Source organism: Molossus molossus, unplaced genomic scaffold (assembly GCF_014108415.1).
Source record: "Molossus molossus isolate mMolMol1 unplaced genomic scaffold, mMolMol1.p scaffold_m16_p_8, whole genome shotgun sequence".
Taxonomy (NCBI): Eukaryota; Metazoa; Chordata; class Mammalia; order Chiroptera; family Molossidae; genus Molossus; species Molossus molossus.
Window position 1 is genome coordinate 84,008,438 of NW_023425402.1, and position 15,865 is coordinate 84,024,302.

General features: G+C 45.1%; 1 protein-coding gene across 18 annotated transcripts in view; it reads right to left on the minus strand.

The window, feature by feature from the left end:
• Positions 1-1,441: 1,441 nt before the first annotated feature.
• Positions 1,442-15,865, minus strand: part of EPB41L2 (erythrocyte membrane protein band 4.1 like 2) — a 206,369-nt gene continuing 191,945 nt past the window's right edge. For 17 of the 18 annotated variants that reach the window (XM_036248002.1, XM_036248005.1, XM_036248003.1 and 14 more), the window contains one exon: positions 1,498-2,682. The gene's annotated coding sequence lies outside the window, so the exon portion shown is untranslated. Of the gene's footprint in view, positions 2,683-15,865 lie in introns of all 18 variants that reach the window. The other variant, XM_036248011.1, reaches the window with a different exon arrangement.

The window sequence follows — 15,865 nt, forward strand, 5'->3', positions numbered from 1 at the left end:
GCAATTATTCCATCAACTGTGGTCCGTGACATGAGTAAAGCTACAATGTATCATAAAGGAAAGCAGAAGCTACTCAAGATTGTGAAATACCAAAAATCTGCCAACTCGACACATTTTTTAAAAACCTTGTTTTTCATCCTGCTGTGACTGTGGAAAATACACTGCTGTTTCCCGTGTTCCACACAGAACCGCTCTAAGACTTACGTAAAATAATACCTGTAAAGACCTTGCAAAACTAAAAGGAATTATTGCTTATCCCTCCCACTGCCCCACGTTATGTTGCTTTTGACTTACGAGGTACAATTAGCACGTGGGTGTCTCACCTCAGTGAACTTTGTTGACCTACTTTCTTATTCTATCATTTGGGGTTTTGAAAGCTCAGTTTATAGAGATTATAACATCACAAGAAATATTCTGTAGGAAATACAAAATGCTAAAAAAGACAGCCTTGCTGGTGTAGTCACAGGTAACATCACCAATGCTGTCCCCCCACAGGTGTCTGGACGTCTCTGGGACCCCAAGCCCGGGGCGTGCTGTCTGAGCGAGTCGGACTGGGCCTAACTGAGCTCTGTGTTTCCTGTTCCACGGGGCTGCCCCAGACACACTTCTTTCCTGCCTCTCTCCGTGGAAGTACGGGAGGCTCCTGTTCTCAAAAATCTCTGGCAAGATCTGCTTTAAATATGAATGTTACATATATAAGCTTTCTGATGAAAAATAAATGTACAGAATCACGTATGGTTCCATATTTCGAAAGCCTGGCTTGCTGACAGGCTCCTCCAGCGAGCTGTTTTGTAATCATTCTAGCGAGGGCGAGACAGCCCTTCCCCGGGTGAGAGAACTCAGTGGGGACAGACCCCGGGAAGGCAGTCATGCCCGCTGTGTTTACCACACTCCCTTTAAGTGACTAGGGAAAGAAGTTCTCCAGAACATTTGAAATGGAATATTCTCCTGTTGGCCATTTGCTTTTAATGTTGAAAGGAAACTCAGCACTTAATCAGGTGGGTGTCAGAGGAAGTGTCGCCGTGAGCCACCCCAATCAGAGACGGTCACAGCCCGTGGCAGAGCCCGTTCTGCCTGATGCCTCAAGGCCCAGTGCACGGCAGAGAAAAACATGAACAGAGAAGCAGGCTTCGGATCACACGGCTAAAACATTTCCCGAACCCAAACAAAAAATACACAAAGAAAACAAGCAAAAGCATCCCTGGGAGGACTCGTAAGAGTTGGGGTGCGTATGGAAGCAGGCAGGAGGAAGCTGGCATCACATGTCAGACTCACAAACCTCCAACCTGCCCTGGCCGTGCAGAAGGGGTGATGTGGGCAGCGGCATCGCGTTCATCTGCATAACAGACTTTACACGCCACAAAACAATAGACTTCTGACTGCAAATACCGCTTGAGTTTACTTCTTTAAACCTTTATAAAAAGAGAAATGACAAGGTCGCTAGAGAATAAACCAATTTTATTTTATAACAGTATTACAGAAAGCAAAATACCATTTAATACAACTTGAAGCTGCTATAAATCTAATCTGGCCTCATAGCTATACATGGGGTCAAAAGCAAAGGGGGAAATGTTCAATACAGTTAATAAGTCCCTATCAGGTCTCTGGTGTCAGCTTCAAATGGTCTAGCTTCCTTAGAGTCGTCAAAACACCACCACAGCCCCCACCAACTCCTCTCCCCAGTGCCTCCAACCTGTGTGAACCAAAGTATCTGAAAGAGACGGACCTGCTCAGTAACAAAAGGTCAGTTTCACATGTAGACAAGGAGGTTTAATACAAAGCACGTGTTCTACACAAACGTTCAAATAATGGAAAGGACTGAAATCTGGACATGTTACGAAAGAGAGCACTAAGGTTTAAGCTGCCTGGATACTTCGGGGAAGGAAGAGGTCGTTCTCTCTCCTTCCTCCTTTCTGGAATGCCGCTGAAGAGCGCGTCTGAGAAGCGTCAGCGCTGCGGTGCGGCCGGGTCTCCACACACAGCGCGTGGTCGGTGAGCTGCTTCGCAATTCTCCAGTCCGGAGACTCGCTGACTTTCTACTAACAGTAAAAAGTCGCAGGACTGGAAAGTCAAAAGGGTTCCATATAAAAAATATCCCCAATGAAATTCTCAAACATTAGAAAAATTTTCAAGATGTAAGAAATGCTGCTAATCCGCATTAATATGTTCTCATACAGTGCATTTACTGCAATCTGAAAACGGTCAGTGTTTACTGTCACCAGTGGGAGCTCAAGGGGGAGAACCTGGAAGAAGGGAAGCCACTGTCGAAGTCGGTCACGGAGTGGCCCTCCACGCAGCAGCCCCCGTCCCGGTGAACAGCACCTACCAGCCGGGCTGGCTCTGTTCACTCTCTCGGGATCAGAGGAGTCATGAAAAGCAGGTAGTTGTACACAAAGTAAACAGGAAACAAAACAAAAGTCTCTAATTAAAAAAAAAGAAAAGAAAGAACCAAGAATATTTAGAAGTGGTTATAAAACAAAATAATATATTAAAACGCGAGGGAACAGTGTAGACCAGAGCGGTTAAGGTAGGGCTTGGTGTTGGCGTTTTAATTCTTCAGGCTTCTGGTCACTGTTACCAGTTGTGGTATAAATTCGCTGGAGCAGTGGTGAGGCATTAAGACTTGAAATGGTCAGAATTCTTCAGGTTCACAAAGTTGAATGTTGTTTAATAAATGAATTTCTAGGAGGAAAAAAGAGACAAGGCTTAAAAATATTCCAAAGACAGAGGCTTGAAAAAAATATGTAGGTAACATTTGTCAAATTCCAAATCCAGTAATCCACAGTAACTATCTGACTAGTTCGATCGTAAATAATGTTTACCAGGAGACATACATGAGGCCCTATTCCACCCTTGAGGGCCTTCAACTATTTGAGAATTGACAGGCATACTGGAAACAACTGGCAAGTAAGAACACACCAAAAGGGAGTAAATTATAAAAACAGAGGTAATTCATAGAGTAAAAATATAAAAAAGATTCAAGGAAGGAAGAAAACCAAAGTCAACTCTGAATTCACTGAAATGAATAAAAGGCCCTCTGGGAGTGGAGCATGGAACGAGGAGAGGCCGGAAGTGAGGAAGTGTGTGCTATTGAGACAGGTGTACAGATGTGTGTGTGGGGGGAGAATGAATGGGAGGGAAAGGATAGCGAAGAAATGGACGTTACTGAAGTTCAGTACTGGTATGGTGAGTAACTGAAGGTAAGGTAAAAAATACTAAGTATACTCTTTACTACTACACCGAGAGGTATGAACTTGATCTAAGAGACAAAGAATGAATTCAGGGAGAGCGTTACACACAGAGACCAGCTGTCAGTCTACGACAATGACTACAATGAGCCAGAGCAGAGGCTGAGCAGGGAGGACAGGTGGGGCGGAGGGCTGCCCGTTTAAGTAGGACATGACAAGTCCAGGAGAGGAGGTTGGGTCTGACTCTCCTTTGGTTCTGAGGAAGGCTGGACATGGCCTGAGATTTACATGTGGACGACATCCCCGTGGTTGCAATGTGAGGAACAGTGTAAGGGGGAGGGGAGTTCCTGCAGACAAGAACACCGGTTTGGGGCCACTGCAGCAGTCTCGGCTGCACAAGGAAGATGACAAAGGTCAGGAATGACTGCTAGAAGGCCAGGGCCCAGGCTTGAGTGGCTGCTACAGAAATCAGGCGGAAGGGAGGATTTCCAGAGACCACAGAGAAGAATCGGAGGGTGGTGACCAGGAAGGCAGTACCAGAGAGTACTACCAGGTTTGGAGTCTTGGACCTCAAAATCAGAGGCAGAGGTCCAGGCTTACAGCCCAGGGTATCACCTCCCCACCCCCGGGGGTGACAGAGATTTGTTGTCACAAAGGAACTAGTGAAACCAACAGATAGAATTAGTCTCATGTAAGTCTAACCAAAAAAAAGCACGAAAGACAGGAGTCTTGTGAGCCCACAATCAAAGGTAAGTAGGTCGGAGAGAGGACTAAAATAGGAATGGACAGGGAGGCAGACAGAAAATATGGATGGTGCGTTGTCCCTGAAAGAGAAAAGTGTTAAGAAGACAACTGTTTCATTTTGCATTTCAGCTTGGCTGGAAGTTTTGGCAATAGGCAGTGATTGCAGAGGACAGTAGAGTGGCAATTAAGGTCCTTTCCAAGAGATGCTGGTCCCTAATCAAGGCTTGTTTTAACGAAACCTCCCCACCGTGCATGTGTCAGAGATCACTACAGCCTCTCGGTTGTTCAGGACAGACTGACCCATCACATTCCTTTTTCTCACCCTGTTGTCTGCCTGAGGCTATTTCGTTACTCACTAGTACTTCTGCTTGCTTCTAGGCAGGGAAAATTTATGGAGAAAACACAAAGTTGTCGTTTTTTAGGCTAATAATTATAAAAAGAAACGTGGGGGATAGTGAGGAAGGAATGGATGAAACCACCAGTCGAACTGGATTTGGAAGCTATCGCTGACCTTCAGTCACGCTATCCAGCTATCTGTTCTCTTTCCTCGCGCGGTTGGTGGGCTCTGTTTTCTTCGCTTGGTAAACATGCATGGTGTTGAACACGCCGGCCACGTGGCCCAGCGTGTGCTACAGAAAATGAACCCGAGGCTCCCAGAGCCCAGAAACCCACAGCACGAAGGAGGCTGCGGATCCTACTCTCCATTTCCTTTAGGCTCCGTGTCACTTTATTTCACTGAATCTGTTTTCACCAAAAGTTAAAAGTTTCAATGTCTAGAATGACATTAGTAGACAAACAGAAATCTAGGAGTAGGTACAAATCGAATGAAAGATATTGATTTCAAAGAGCTTCAACATTTATTGAAATATATATACAGAAAAATACATAGTCACCCATGTACAAATATCATTTACTTTCATTTATTCACAATCAAACCACTAGAAAGTAAAATAAATTTTTTCTGATAAATAATAAAAATGATCATCTTACTGTGCTCTTTGAGTTCCAAACAGCTTTCAGAACCAAAGAAAATGACACTAGTTGTAATTTCAATGTTAAACACATTTTTTCTTGTTCTGTAAAAAGCAGTAAGTTAAGTATAACTCTGAGTTAGATATTTGATGTTTTGGAACATCCAGTTCTTTCTTGTTCCAGATGAATGCGGAGTAATTTACTATATGAAGTTTTTAATTTACACGTCCACCGATCTTTCTGACTGCTTTTTGCACTTGAACACACACAGAAATGTATTCCCAAGTAAACATTTACGTTTGAGCTGGGAAGGAGCAAAGATAAGGACGGAGTAGCATTAGCCATTTTAATTTCTGTCCTTTTGGCAGGTATCTGTAAGAAAAACCCTTACTGTTTAGCCATTCTCAATAGATGACATTTTGGGTCTAAATGATCTATTACCTATCCCAACCAAACTGAAAACTAGGCCCTGGTTCTTCATGTACCAGTTGTAACATTTCAAGAACTCTTCTTTTTTAAAGTTTGAATTCTACATATAAGTCTTGATATTGTTATATAAGTTGGTAGGCATTAATTACTGGAATTAATTCAACCTGCTTTCCCTTTGACAACCTATAACACTCAGATCTGGAATTTGGATAAGATCACGGCTGTTAAGTATATGAATCATACATTATGTACCAGAATTTTTGGTCAAGAAAACAAAAACCCACCCTGGCCAGTTTGGCCCAGCGGTTAGAGCGTCGGCCCGCAGACCAGAGTCCCAGGTTCAGTTCCCGCTAAGGGCACGTACCTCGATTGCAGTTTGTCCCTGGCCCCGGTTGGGGTCGTGTAGGTGGCAACCAGTCAATGTGTCTCTCTCACATTCATGTTTTTTTCTCTCTCTCTCTCTCTCTCTTCCCCCCTCTCTCCCTCCCGCTCTATCTGAAGATACATGCAAAAATGTCTTCGGGTGAGGATAAAAAAAGAAAACAAAAACCCAAACCACTGTTTCCATGCTTCAGTTTCCCAGCCTTAGACTATACAATGTCAGTGAACATGTCCAGCTACTGTAGCCACATTCCATAGCCTGTGTCCCCCTCTGTTGGCCAACGTGAGAATAGGTTTCACCTATTTGTGATTAGGTGGCTGTTTCATCTAATCACAGGTCTAATTCTATGTCCAAACTCTTCCAAGATACATGCCTGTTACCTACTTTGCCTTAAGTCCTCACAGGAGGGTTGGGGTGGTTTCTTTTTTGTTTTTAAACATGTTTTGATTGATTTGAGAGAGCAAGAGGAAGAAAGGATGAGAGGGAAACATTGATGAGAAAGAAACATCCATCAGCTGCTTCCTGCATGCCCCCTACTGGGGATGAAGCCTGAAACCTGGGCTCGTGCCCTGACTGGGAATGGAACTTGCGACCTCTTGGGCTATGGGTCGATGCTCAACCAACTTAGCCAAACCAGCCAGGGCTAGAGTATTCTTAGGTGTATCTTTCTTAGTGTGTCATGATGACCAGCAGGAAACCAGTCAAGTTCAAGCCCAGAAGTCCTATCCCTCATCTGAAAAGCACCAACTCAGTTTCCAGAGACAAGAGGCTCCCACCATGGGTCTCCATCCTGAGCGTGCTCCACTCCAGGAATTGATTCAGCAAATTGCAAACCTGCCCTTTGTAAAAAGCATTTGATACAAACCACTGGAAACTCTGCCTTTCAGTAGTAAAGACTCCCAAGTGCAATGAGTAAAGTAATGCTAGAAAACATAGCATTTCTTCAGATTAACGAAGACTCAATTACTAAAAAGTAGTAATATAAGCAGAGATTACAAAAATATGAATAAAAATTTTATGTAAAACAAATGCAACTATTTCTAAATAAAAATCAGGTCCATGCACTCATGTGTCAAGCTCAGTTTTAAAGATAATAGTTTATGAACTTCAGTTATGTTTAATGTCAACCTTTTGTTCTTCCTTGGTGCTCCATTTCCATATTGGATTTTAATTTTTAAGCAGAATTTCCATTTTAAGGACATAAGTGTCCTAGAACGAAAATGCAAGCATGTAACTTTCCATTTGGTCAATCCAGGAAATAATCGAGTCTCACAGAGTTAGTGTTGCCACTATCATTAAGACCCACCAGCTCTCAAAGTACGTCTGTGGACCCTGAAAGTCACCAGGACTGTTTCTGGTGGCCATGAAGTCAAAGCTGCTTCTTCATCACGCTAAGACACTGCCCTTGTCAGGGTGTTGACGTTGTCACTGATGGTGCCACAACCATGGTGAGTGACCTGTGGAGTCTCAGCACAGGTCAAGGCAGTGGCACCCACACAGCGTGCCCCCGCCCGCCTCACCCTGGCAGTGGCACCCACAGGGCGTGCCCCCCCTTCTGCACTCCGCCAGTGGAAGGATCCGGCGTGGCCCCACCCACCACGCTCTGGCAGTGGAAGGACACAGGGTGCCCCCGCCCACCGTGCTCTGGCAGTGGCAGGACACAGGTTGGCCCCACCCACCGCGCTCTGGCAGTGGAAGGACACAGGTTGGCCCCACCCACCGCGCTCTGGCAGTGGAAGGACACAGGTTGGCCCCACCCACCGCGCTCTGGCAGTGGAAGGACCAGGCATGACCCTGCCCACCGCGCTCTGGCAGTGGAAGGACCAGGTGTGGCCCCGCCCACCGCACTCTGGCAGTGAGACCACAGAAGGCCAGTTGCACGTGATGAGTTTCCCTGACGACCGAACAAGCACCCACTTCTCTCATGTCAGCCCTGTGCCCGTCCCCGTGCTCCATGTGGGAAGGGAGCATGCACAGCAGGGTGCTGCGCGCACACGTCCATGGTCTGGGCCACCAGCGTTTGTACAAATGCTGGAATTGTGAGTTGAAGCCCCCTTTTCCATGAAATACCCGTTTTACTTGAGAGAATTATTGACAAACTACGCTATTCAGTGTGGGTCTCTGGCAGGCGTTTTCCTGAAAGTGAAGTGAGCCTGTCACCTCAGGGGAAACAGTGGACAGTACTTGCTGCCAATGATAAAATCCAACCTTTCACGTAAATTATAATTTTGGAAAATTGTATTTTGGCCACTGTGAGCTTCCTAGCTTCCCGATATTTAAAGACTCTTCTGATGAGACCAGTGGCAGCGACTGATCTTTTACTATCAGTTAATTTGCCTTTTCTAGGATGTCACATCGTTGTAATCACACAGTAGTGCAGCCTTTTCAGACAGTCTTCTTTCACTAGGTGGTTATTTTTTGCTTCATACATATTTTAAAAATTGTTAGATTCAAAATATGGTCAGTTCCAGTGTCTGATGTGTAATATGGTCAACTTCAACAGACGCAGTTCAGGAAACAGCAGCTCTTTGGGCTGCAGTCATGTTTCAGGACTGAGGTGCTCCTGAGACCATGAAGCCTGACTGGTACTTGGGCCGAGTCTGCTCTCCCTAACCTATCGGTGTTTCCTCCTCTCATGCATCTTTACTTGGTGTGTCTGCTAAATAAGAGAGGAAATTGAATCTTGTGAATTTTCCATTTTCAGTCAAATGAAATTCACCATCTACAATACAAATAATTCAGCAAAGGGAGTTTGCTTCCCTGGTCTGCCTGAGCACACTGACACTGTTTCGGGGCCACTGTCCTCGCCAGGCTCTCCCGGGTGCCCTGAGACCCATGTCTCAGATTTAAGTTTTTGGGGGTAGCTGGAAACCCCGATCTCCCTCTCCGCTGAATGCCAACCACACTGTGCTCGACAACAGGCACACCAACACAACTTCACTCCAAAGACAAAATTCAGTTCAAAGTTTGCTAGCATCACAAACTAAGTTCTTTTGCTTTGGGGCAAGTCCATTTTGACATGTTTTCCCAAATTTCCTTTAAAAAAAAAAAAAAGGCGTCTCTGCACAGCTGTAGTTGCCTCTGGTCCTGAGGAAGGTCAAGGAGGAGCCACTCCCTCCCCATCCACCTGCGATGGTCTAGCTCTGGTCTCTAAACCAGTCCAACTCCCTTCCCTTTGAGAAAGGGTGAGCCATCGGTGACTTCTCAGGCCAATTAAATGGGCTTTGTTTACATGAGTCACTTTTCTGTTGGAATCTTTATGCCTGACCACCCACGTCCCTACTTACGGAAGTACTGCCACACAACTTCAGAACTCCGCCAACGTCATCTCCTTTTGAAACATGACTATTTTATAAATATGGCTTGACCTGTTCACTCAGCTTTGTATCATAGCTGCAACCTCAAAAACATTCTGCACAAAATAGGTGTTTCTAAAATGAGTCATGTGTCAAGCACATAGGTGGGGAGTTTGTCATTTAAAAGATTCTGATCATGAATTCCTGTGAAAGTGGTATGTAACGTGCACGCAAACTGACTGGGGTCAGTCTGGCTGCCAATCACCAGCTGTGTGACCGGGTGACACACTGATGCTCTCCAGGCCTGTGTCCTCACCTGCATCACAGATGAGATAGGAACTAATTCAGATAGTAAGTGGCCAAGTTCTCAAATAAAGCTGGGCACAGAGTAAGCACTTAATAAATGTTAGCTAATATTCTTTTTATAGATTTTCATACATGGTATTTCACTCCTAGTTTTGCTTTCGAATGAAATTCAATTCTACTCTTAGAGATGTCCAATTCCGTTTCTCCATTAACAATCGCCTGAATCAGTACAGTGGTTTCCTCAGATGGTACTTCATCTAATCTAGCACCCTTTCAATCAGTCTCACCTACCAGTGATGAATACATTTTAGTGAAGGACAGTGCTCTTCCTGCACTCAAATACCCAATGCAGACGTGCTACAGAGCAAGTCTAAACTAAGTACTAACATGGAATGGAATACCCTCTACAGCTCGCTTTTGACAAACTTTTCCAGGTCTGCTGGGAACTCAACACAAAGCTACAATGTAGGAATTGCTCTTCCTCATACTCATGCCATTGTTTTTCTACAGGCTCTTTCCTCTCTAGCCATCTATTCACACCCTCTCCAGCACTCTGCACAGAGCCTTCCTGCCCCGGGATCAGGGAGGTCTTTCCTGACCCATCAATTAGAAAGTTTCTCCTGTCAGTGTTCACAGCCTTTTATCTAGGCTTCTCTTGAAGAACACTATTTTTTAGCCTATATGCATGCCATTTATATACATGTTCCTATTCTCTTGTCTTTCTTATACCAACTATAATAGTCCCTTGAACATGTAGGTCCTCAGTAAATATTAATGAATCCCTGGGCTAAAGTAATCGGAACTAATTCATCTTCAAGGCTAGGGGGAACAGACTGCATTATGTCTCCAAGAAGAAAGCATGAGTGCCTGTCCTCGCCATCACTTTCATCTGCTGATTTAAGTGGGAAAATTTGGGGTTCATTTTTCTGCTCTCTTTTGTTGAATAACTGTATCTGTGAGATCCCAGGAGGGCTCTTACTTCTTTAAAAAACTGATTTTCCCAAACTTCTAATGCTTTGACAAAGATTTCTAAGAGCAGTTATTATTTGGCCCGAGAGCTAAAGTAAGGTCTTCTGGTTCACTCTGCCAGGCTCAGCTCTCGTGGGAACTTGCTATGAAAGCATTCTGCAGAATCTTAAAGCTTCTTTTAAATAACAAATGCTCTGCAGTTAAGGTTACATACAGTATACTCTGCGCTAGCTAAGCCTTTAAATCTTAGGTTCGTAAGATAAGTAGAGATGAGAAGACATTTCTCTGTAGCAACAAATAAAAGTTGCACTTAAAAGTAGTAACAAAACCCTTATCTTTTAGAAAACTATCTTTAAAGCATCCGTGAACAAAACTTGCTACGTTTTCATTTAATACTTGCTTTATAGAAAGGTTAGTAGGAATCAAAAGAATTCATTTCTAGACTCAACTCTGATTTATTAGTTTATCTTTTTTTCTTATTCAAAATCCAGTATGTGATTTTATACTTGAAGCACCTCTCCACTTGGACTAGGCACATTTCTTTTTTTTTTTATCCTCACCTGAGGACATTTTTTGCATTTATATTCAGATAGAGCAGGAGGGAGAGAGGGAGGAAGAGAGAGAGAGAAACATCAACGTGACAGAGACACATTGAGTGGTTGCCACCCACACAACCCCAACCGGGGCTGGGGACAAACTGCAACTGAGGTACATGCCCTTAGCAGGAACCGAACTCGGGACTCTCTGGTTTGCGGGCCGACACTCTAACTGCTGAGCCAAACCGGCCAGGGCTAAGCACATTTCAAATGTCCAACAGCCCAGAAGCACTGGTTACCACACTGAGCAGAACAGGTCTAGATTCCCACTTGTTCTAATGCTTGCTGAGAGTTAAACAAACACAGGGCTAACATGTCCTTGGAATGCAATCCTCACGAGAACCTGAGTATCTTCAAAACACACACACATATGTATACACACAAAATTATAAATTAGTTGCCATAGCAAAAGTCCCTCTTCTGCCACACACAAATTTACATGTTCAAAAAATAGCATCTGGGATGTCTAACATTAGAGAAGTTCTTGAAACAAATGAAATTATACTTAGCTCCACACATGGATGGTATTTTATGATTCTTGAGTATAACTGACCTACAGAAAATTACTTTAATCTCTAGGATTCTATTTCTTCATAGAAAAGGGTAGGTAGGGCAAGAGAAGACGCTCTACACCAGCGGTTCTCAACATGTGGGTCGCAACCCCTTTGCGGGCCGAATGACCATTTCACTGGGGTCGCCTAAGACATAACAGTAGCAAAATTACAGTTATGAAGTAGCAACAAAAATAATTTTATGGTTGGGGGGTCACCACAACATGGGAACTGTTTTAAAGGGTAACGGCATTAGGAAGGTTGAGAACCACGGCTCTACACGTAGCTTCAGGTCAATTATTCTTTTCAGTTCCACACTCTTAAACATGCCCTCGACTAGAGTGTAATAAAGTCACAACCACCACCTCCACCCACCTCCGAGGCCAGGCAGGTAACAGAGTGTAGGGTGACCAGATACCAAGGCCCTCGACACAAAAGATGCTGGAGAGCTCCTCCCTGAGGGTGGTGGCCCCTCCTCCGTGCAGGCTCAACACTGTGTGAGCTGACTAAATGCCTAAGTATCGTCCCATCTTAAGCATTAATAATTAATTCAAACTCTAAAAAACACTGCTTTGGCCAAAAAAGAAGAGTCTAGACATGGCCTGCATGTCTTCACTTTGGAGATTTTGTCTCCCCCTTCTCAGTGCCGTTTTTAACCCTCAATACTAATGAAAAACTGGGAGAACATGCAGGATACATCTGGGATTAATAACCTTAACAAACCTGTAAGAAACAAAAGATAATAAACACCTGAATAGAAAAACAAAGGACACAAACTGGCAATTCAAAGAAATGCAAGTTGTGCGTGTGTGCGTATGTGTATTTCAATCTCACTAGCAATGAAAAAAACACAATTAAAAGATGCTCTTTCCCCGCAATTTACAAAGAAAGGGGAAATCCTCTTTCCCTACCAGATTGGCAAATATTTTAATTGTATAATCTTTAGTGTTGGCCAGAGCATGGGAACAGGGATACTCATAAACTGCTAGTGGGAGTCTAACTGTGGAACCTTGAAGGAAGACATTTGTGAATCTGTCAAAAGCCCTTGGTGACACACCAATTCAAATTTTAAAAAATATCTTCCCCTACAGAAACAATAAAATTAATGCACAAAAGTGTAAACACAAGTATAATCTTTGTAGGTGTGTGTTCTTTGTAGGTGTGTGTATAATTGTGAAAAAGGAGGAATATCAAAATGACCACTAGTAGGGGTTAAGTAAACCAGCAGGCATCCATTATGGCTGCTGAAAGTGAGGAGGTAATGTCAAGGAGAGTTATCTCCAATGCACTGTTAAGTGGGGGGTGGGGTGGGGGGCCAAGATAAATAATAGAATCCACAGTCCCAGCCTATATAAATTGAGGCGTGAGTGTGTGTGTTCACACAGACGCACTGTGAAAAGGGATGGTCTATCTCCAGGAGCAAAGAATTATGGGTCACTGACATTTTCTACTGCCTTTCCCTTTTTAAAAAATGATAACCTCCTCTGTTTTACTACCAGAAAAATAAAACAATAAAGATAGGTCCATTTGCAACACAACAGTTGATGATCTTGTCCAAGAGCAAACCCTGGGGAGTTAGTGGCTACCGGGCGCTCATGTCTGTACCTCAGCAATGGCTTCAGCTCCCCTTTGCTGGGTAGTTCAGATACACTGTGACTGACTCGCTGAGAGCACCTGCCAGATTTATAAATACCAAACCATGCTGGACATGCCACAGCATTAGTAAACACTGGCTATGCCTAAAACTCACTAAGTCCCAAATGGCTTTTTATTTCTATGTATAAGAAGTCTTCATTTTAGGTATGATTCATCTATATTGAAAACTAAGTTATAATAAAATCCTAATGTTAGGAATGAGACTAGTACAGGTAGGCAAATAGAATCAAATAAAATGCAACACATTGGATATGCCTGCAAACCTCCTGACTCCGGAACTAAAGAGAGTCACCTGGAAGTCAACAGGCTTGTGGTCCTCTTCCAAGGGCAGGTGATGCCCATCAGGGCCCACCTGGGAATGGGTAGCTCATGATTAGCTAGAGCTGGTGCAGCCAACAGTTTTCTCCCATCGGGTCAGTCAGATAGCTAATGCTCATTTCCTATTTAGCTTGTGAGCTCATTTTGAACCATGACAGTCATCCTGACTTGGCAATGTTGGTTTGAACACCATATTACCTTGTTTAGAAACTGGTGTTTGTCGATGCACAATAAGTACAGAAAGCAAAACCACTAATCCAGTTATGTATCCACTGTCGCTTGGGGACTGGGACTCAGGGTGTACCCGACAGGTTCCCGGGAATGATGGGTCTGCCAGGTTTTCAGTAAGCACAGCGCCGGCTCTGGTGGCTCCCCGAAACCTACCGCATTGCTCGGCATCTCAGACGCGGGCAGGCGGAGCGGGCAGAGAAGCCAAAAGCCCGTCACTGCTTTCCAGCTTCCTGAAAGCCCTCTCCATGTGAGACCTGCGTGCTGTCTGCTCCAGGGCTTCACCCCACTCCCTGAGCCACGTAGCCCCAGGTGTGCCAACAATTTCAAAACACACATTCGCTTGATTTCCTTGCCATATTTAACACTGAATGACTCTCTCCTGCTTGAAGCATTTCTTCTCTGACATTTCTTCTGACACTTCCTCTGTTTTCTTCCCACCTTCTGGCTCCTCCCCCTCTATGTCTCTGCTCCCCAGGCCACAGCACCGGGACCTGGCCTCAGGCGACACTCAAACCGAAGGCTCACCAGTAGATGACACATTCCGATGACCTTCAAATCTCCGTCTCCTGCCCCAAAGCCTGCTGTGCTCTCTTAACTCCTGGCTACCTCCTGCGCCACTTCCTGCAGACATTTCTCAGTCAACATCTCTGGGATAGAAAGTCTTCATTTTTATTTGACTCTTAAGACCAGAAAAATGATTCATGACTGAATGTATGTGCTACAGAAAGTCTTACAACCTCCCTTGGGAACAAACTCTTCTGTGAAGTCCATGATCACCCCCAGTTTACAGATGGCAGAAGTGAGACAGGAGTGAAAACCTACCCAGGTCACAGAGCTAGGAAATAGATGTGAACCCTGCCAGTTGGCTACGCTACACATTTACCCATGCTGTGTGTGTAAGATGGGGCTGCATAGATTCACGTCCAAGCTTCCTCCGTACTTTCTATGATAGTTGGTTTCTCCTATACAGTACCACAGAACACAAAATACACCTTTGCTTTAGGATAGAGCAGAGGCCTGGTGATACTGCACATGACCTGTGAGAAATGAAACATGTATACTGAAATTATAGGGACTGCTCTCAACTCATCTGCCTAAGCTACAAACCAGGGCGTTAGCGGGGCTCTCCTCTGCTCATCTACCTACTCACTCATCCCGTACCTTCAGGCACTCACCCAGTGGCAAGCCTTTGCCTACTTACATCTCAAATACTCTAGGAGAACCCATAGCTTGTCGGGATCCAGTCGATCCTCTTCGGCTTGTTTATGAGACTATTTACCATCGGGCCTCTGGGCCCTGCTCCCCTCATCTCCCATCACTCTCCTGCAAGGAGTCTGCAATCCAGCTACACCTGATTTCCACTGTCCCAGAGTGTCAAGCTCACAGCACATACCCTGCCTGGAATGCGCCCTCCACACCTTTCTTCAGGAGCGAGCCACTCACCTGGAAGACCAGGTGGGACGCCCCCTCCTGATTTACAGACCTTGCTTTTGTTCCCATTCAACTCAGATGAGAACAAATCATAAAACTTGAAACTGTTCTGCTACCACGGATTGACTGTGAGTATGCCCTTGTTTGATATGAGATCGCCGTGGTAAAACAGTAAAAGGTACCTAACGGGTCCTCCACTGGTATTTGTATGGGGACAAATTCATGGATAAAGTGAGTAAATGGTCAAGTCCGTGGGGGCTCAGTGCTTTCAGATGAAAGGCAGGCATTCCCACTGTACCCCACATCCATGGTTACCAGGAGTCAGAGGCTCGTTTGAAGTCTGGGTTCAGAGAGCTCCTGGTGCCAACTGAAGCCGTCACGAGTTCCCCTCCTGGGCTCCTTCCCTCCGAGGCGCACAGACCACACCCTCCAGCTGCACCCCTTCCTCCCGATCAGGACCACCTGAGCACCTCTGCAGTGCTGACGGGCCAGCGACACTGTGTGTCCGCGGGAGGGCTCATCAGCACGCATTTAGGACACACGGACAGGACAGAGCAGTCCGGAAGAGAGCGCGGAGGAAAGGTTAGAGATTTAGGGAAGTGCCCCTCTGCCTCGCAGCTGGCCAGCACCGGCTGAGACTGGGGAGGTTCAGCCCACTGCAGGCTGTCCTTTGACCATCTTCCTGTCTGCTCCACCCCACCCCCACCTTTCAGTGCTGGATCAAAGCTCCAAACTACTCCAAAGGGAGAGGTCAGGTAGGAGGGCTTTTCACAACTGAAAAGGGAGCCAGATAGTT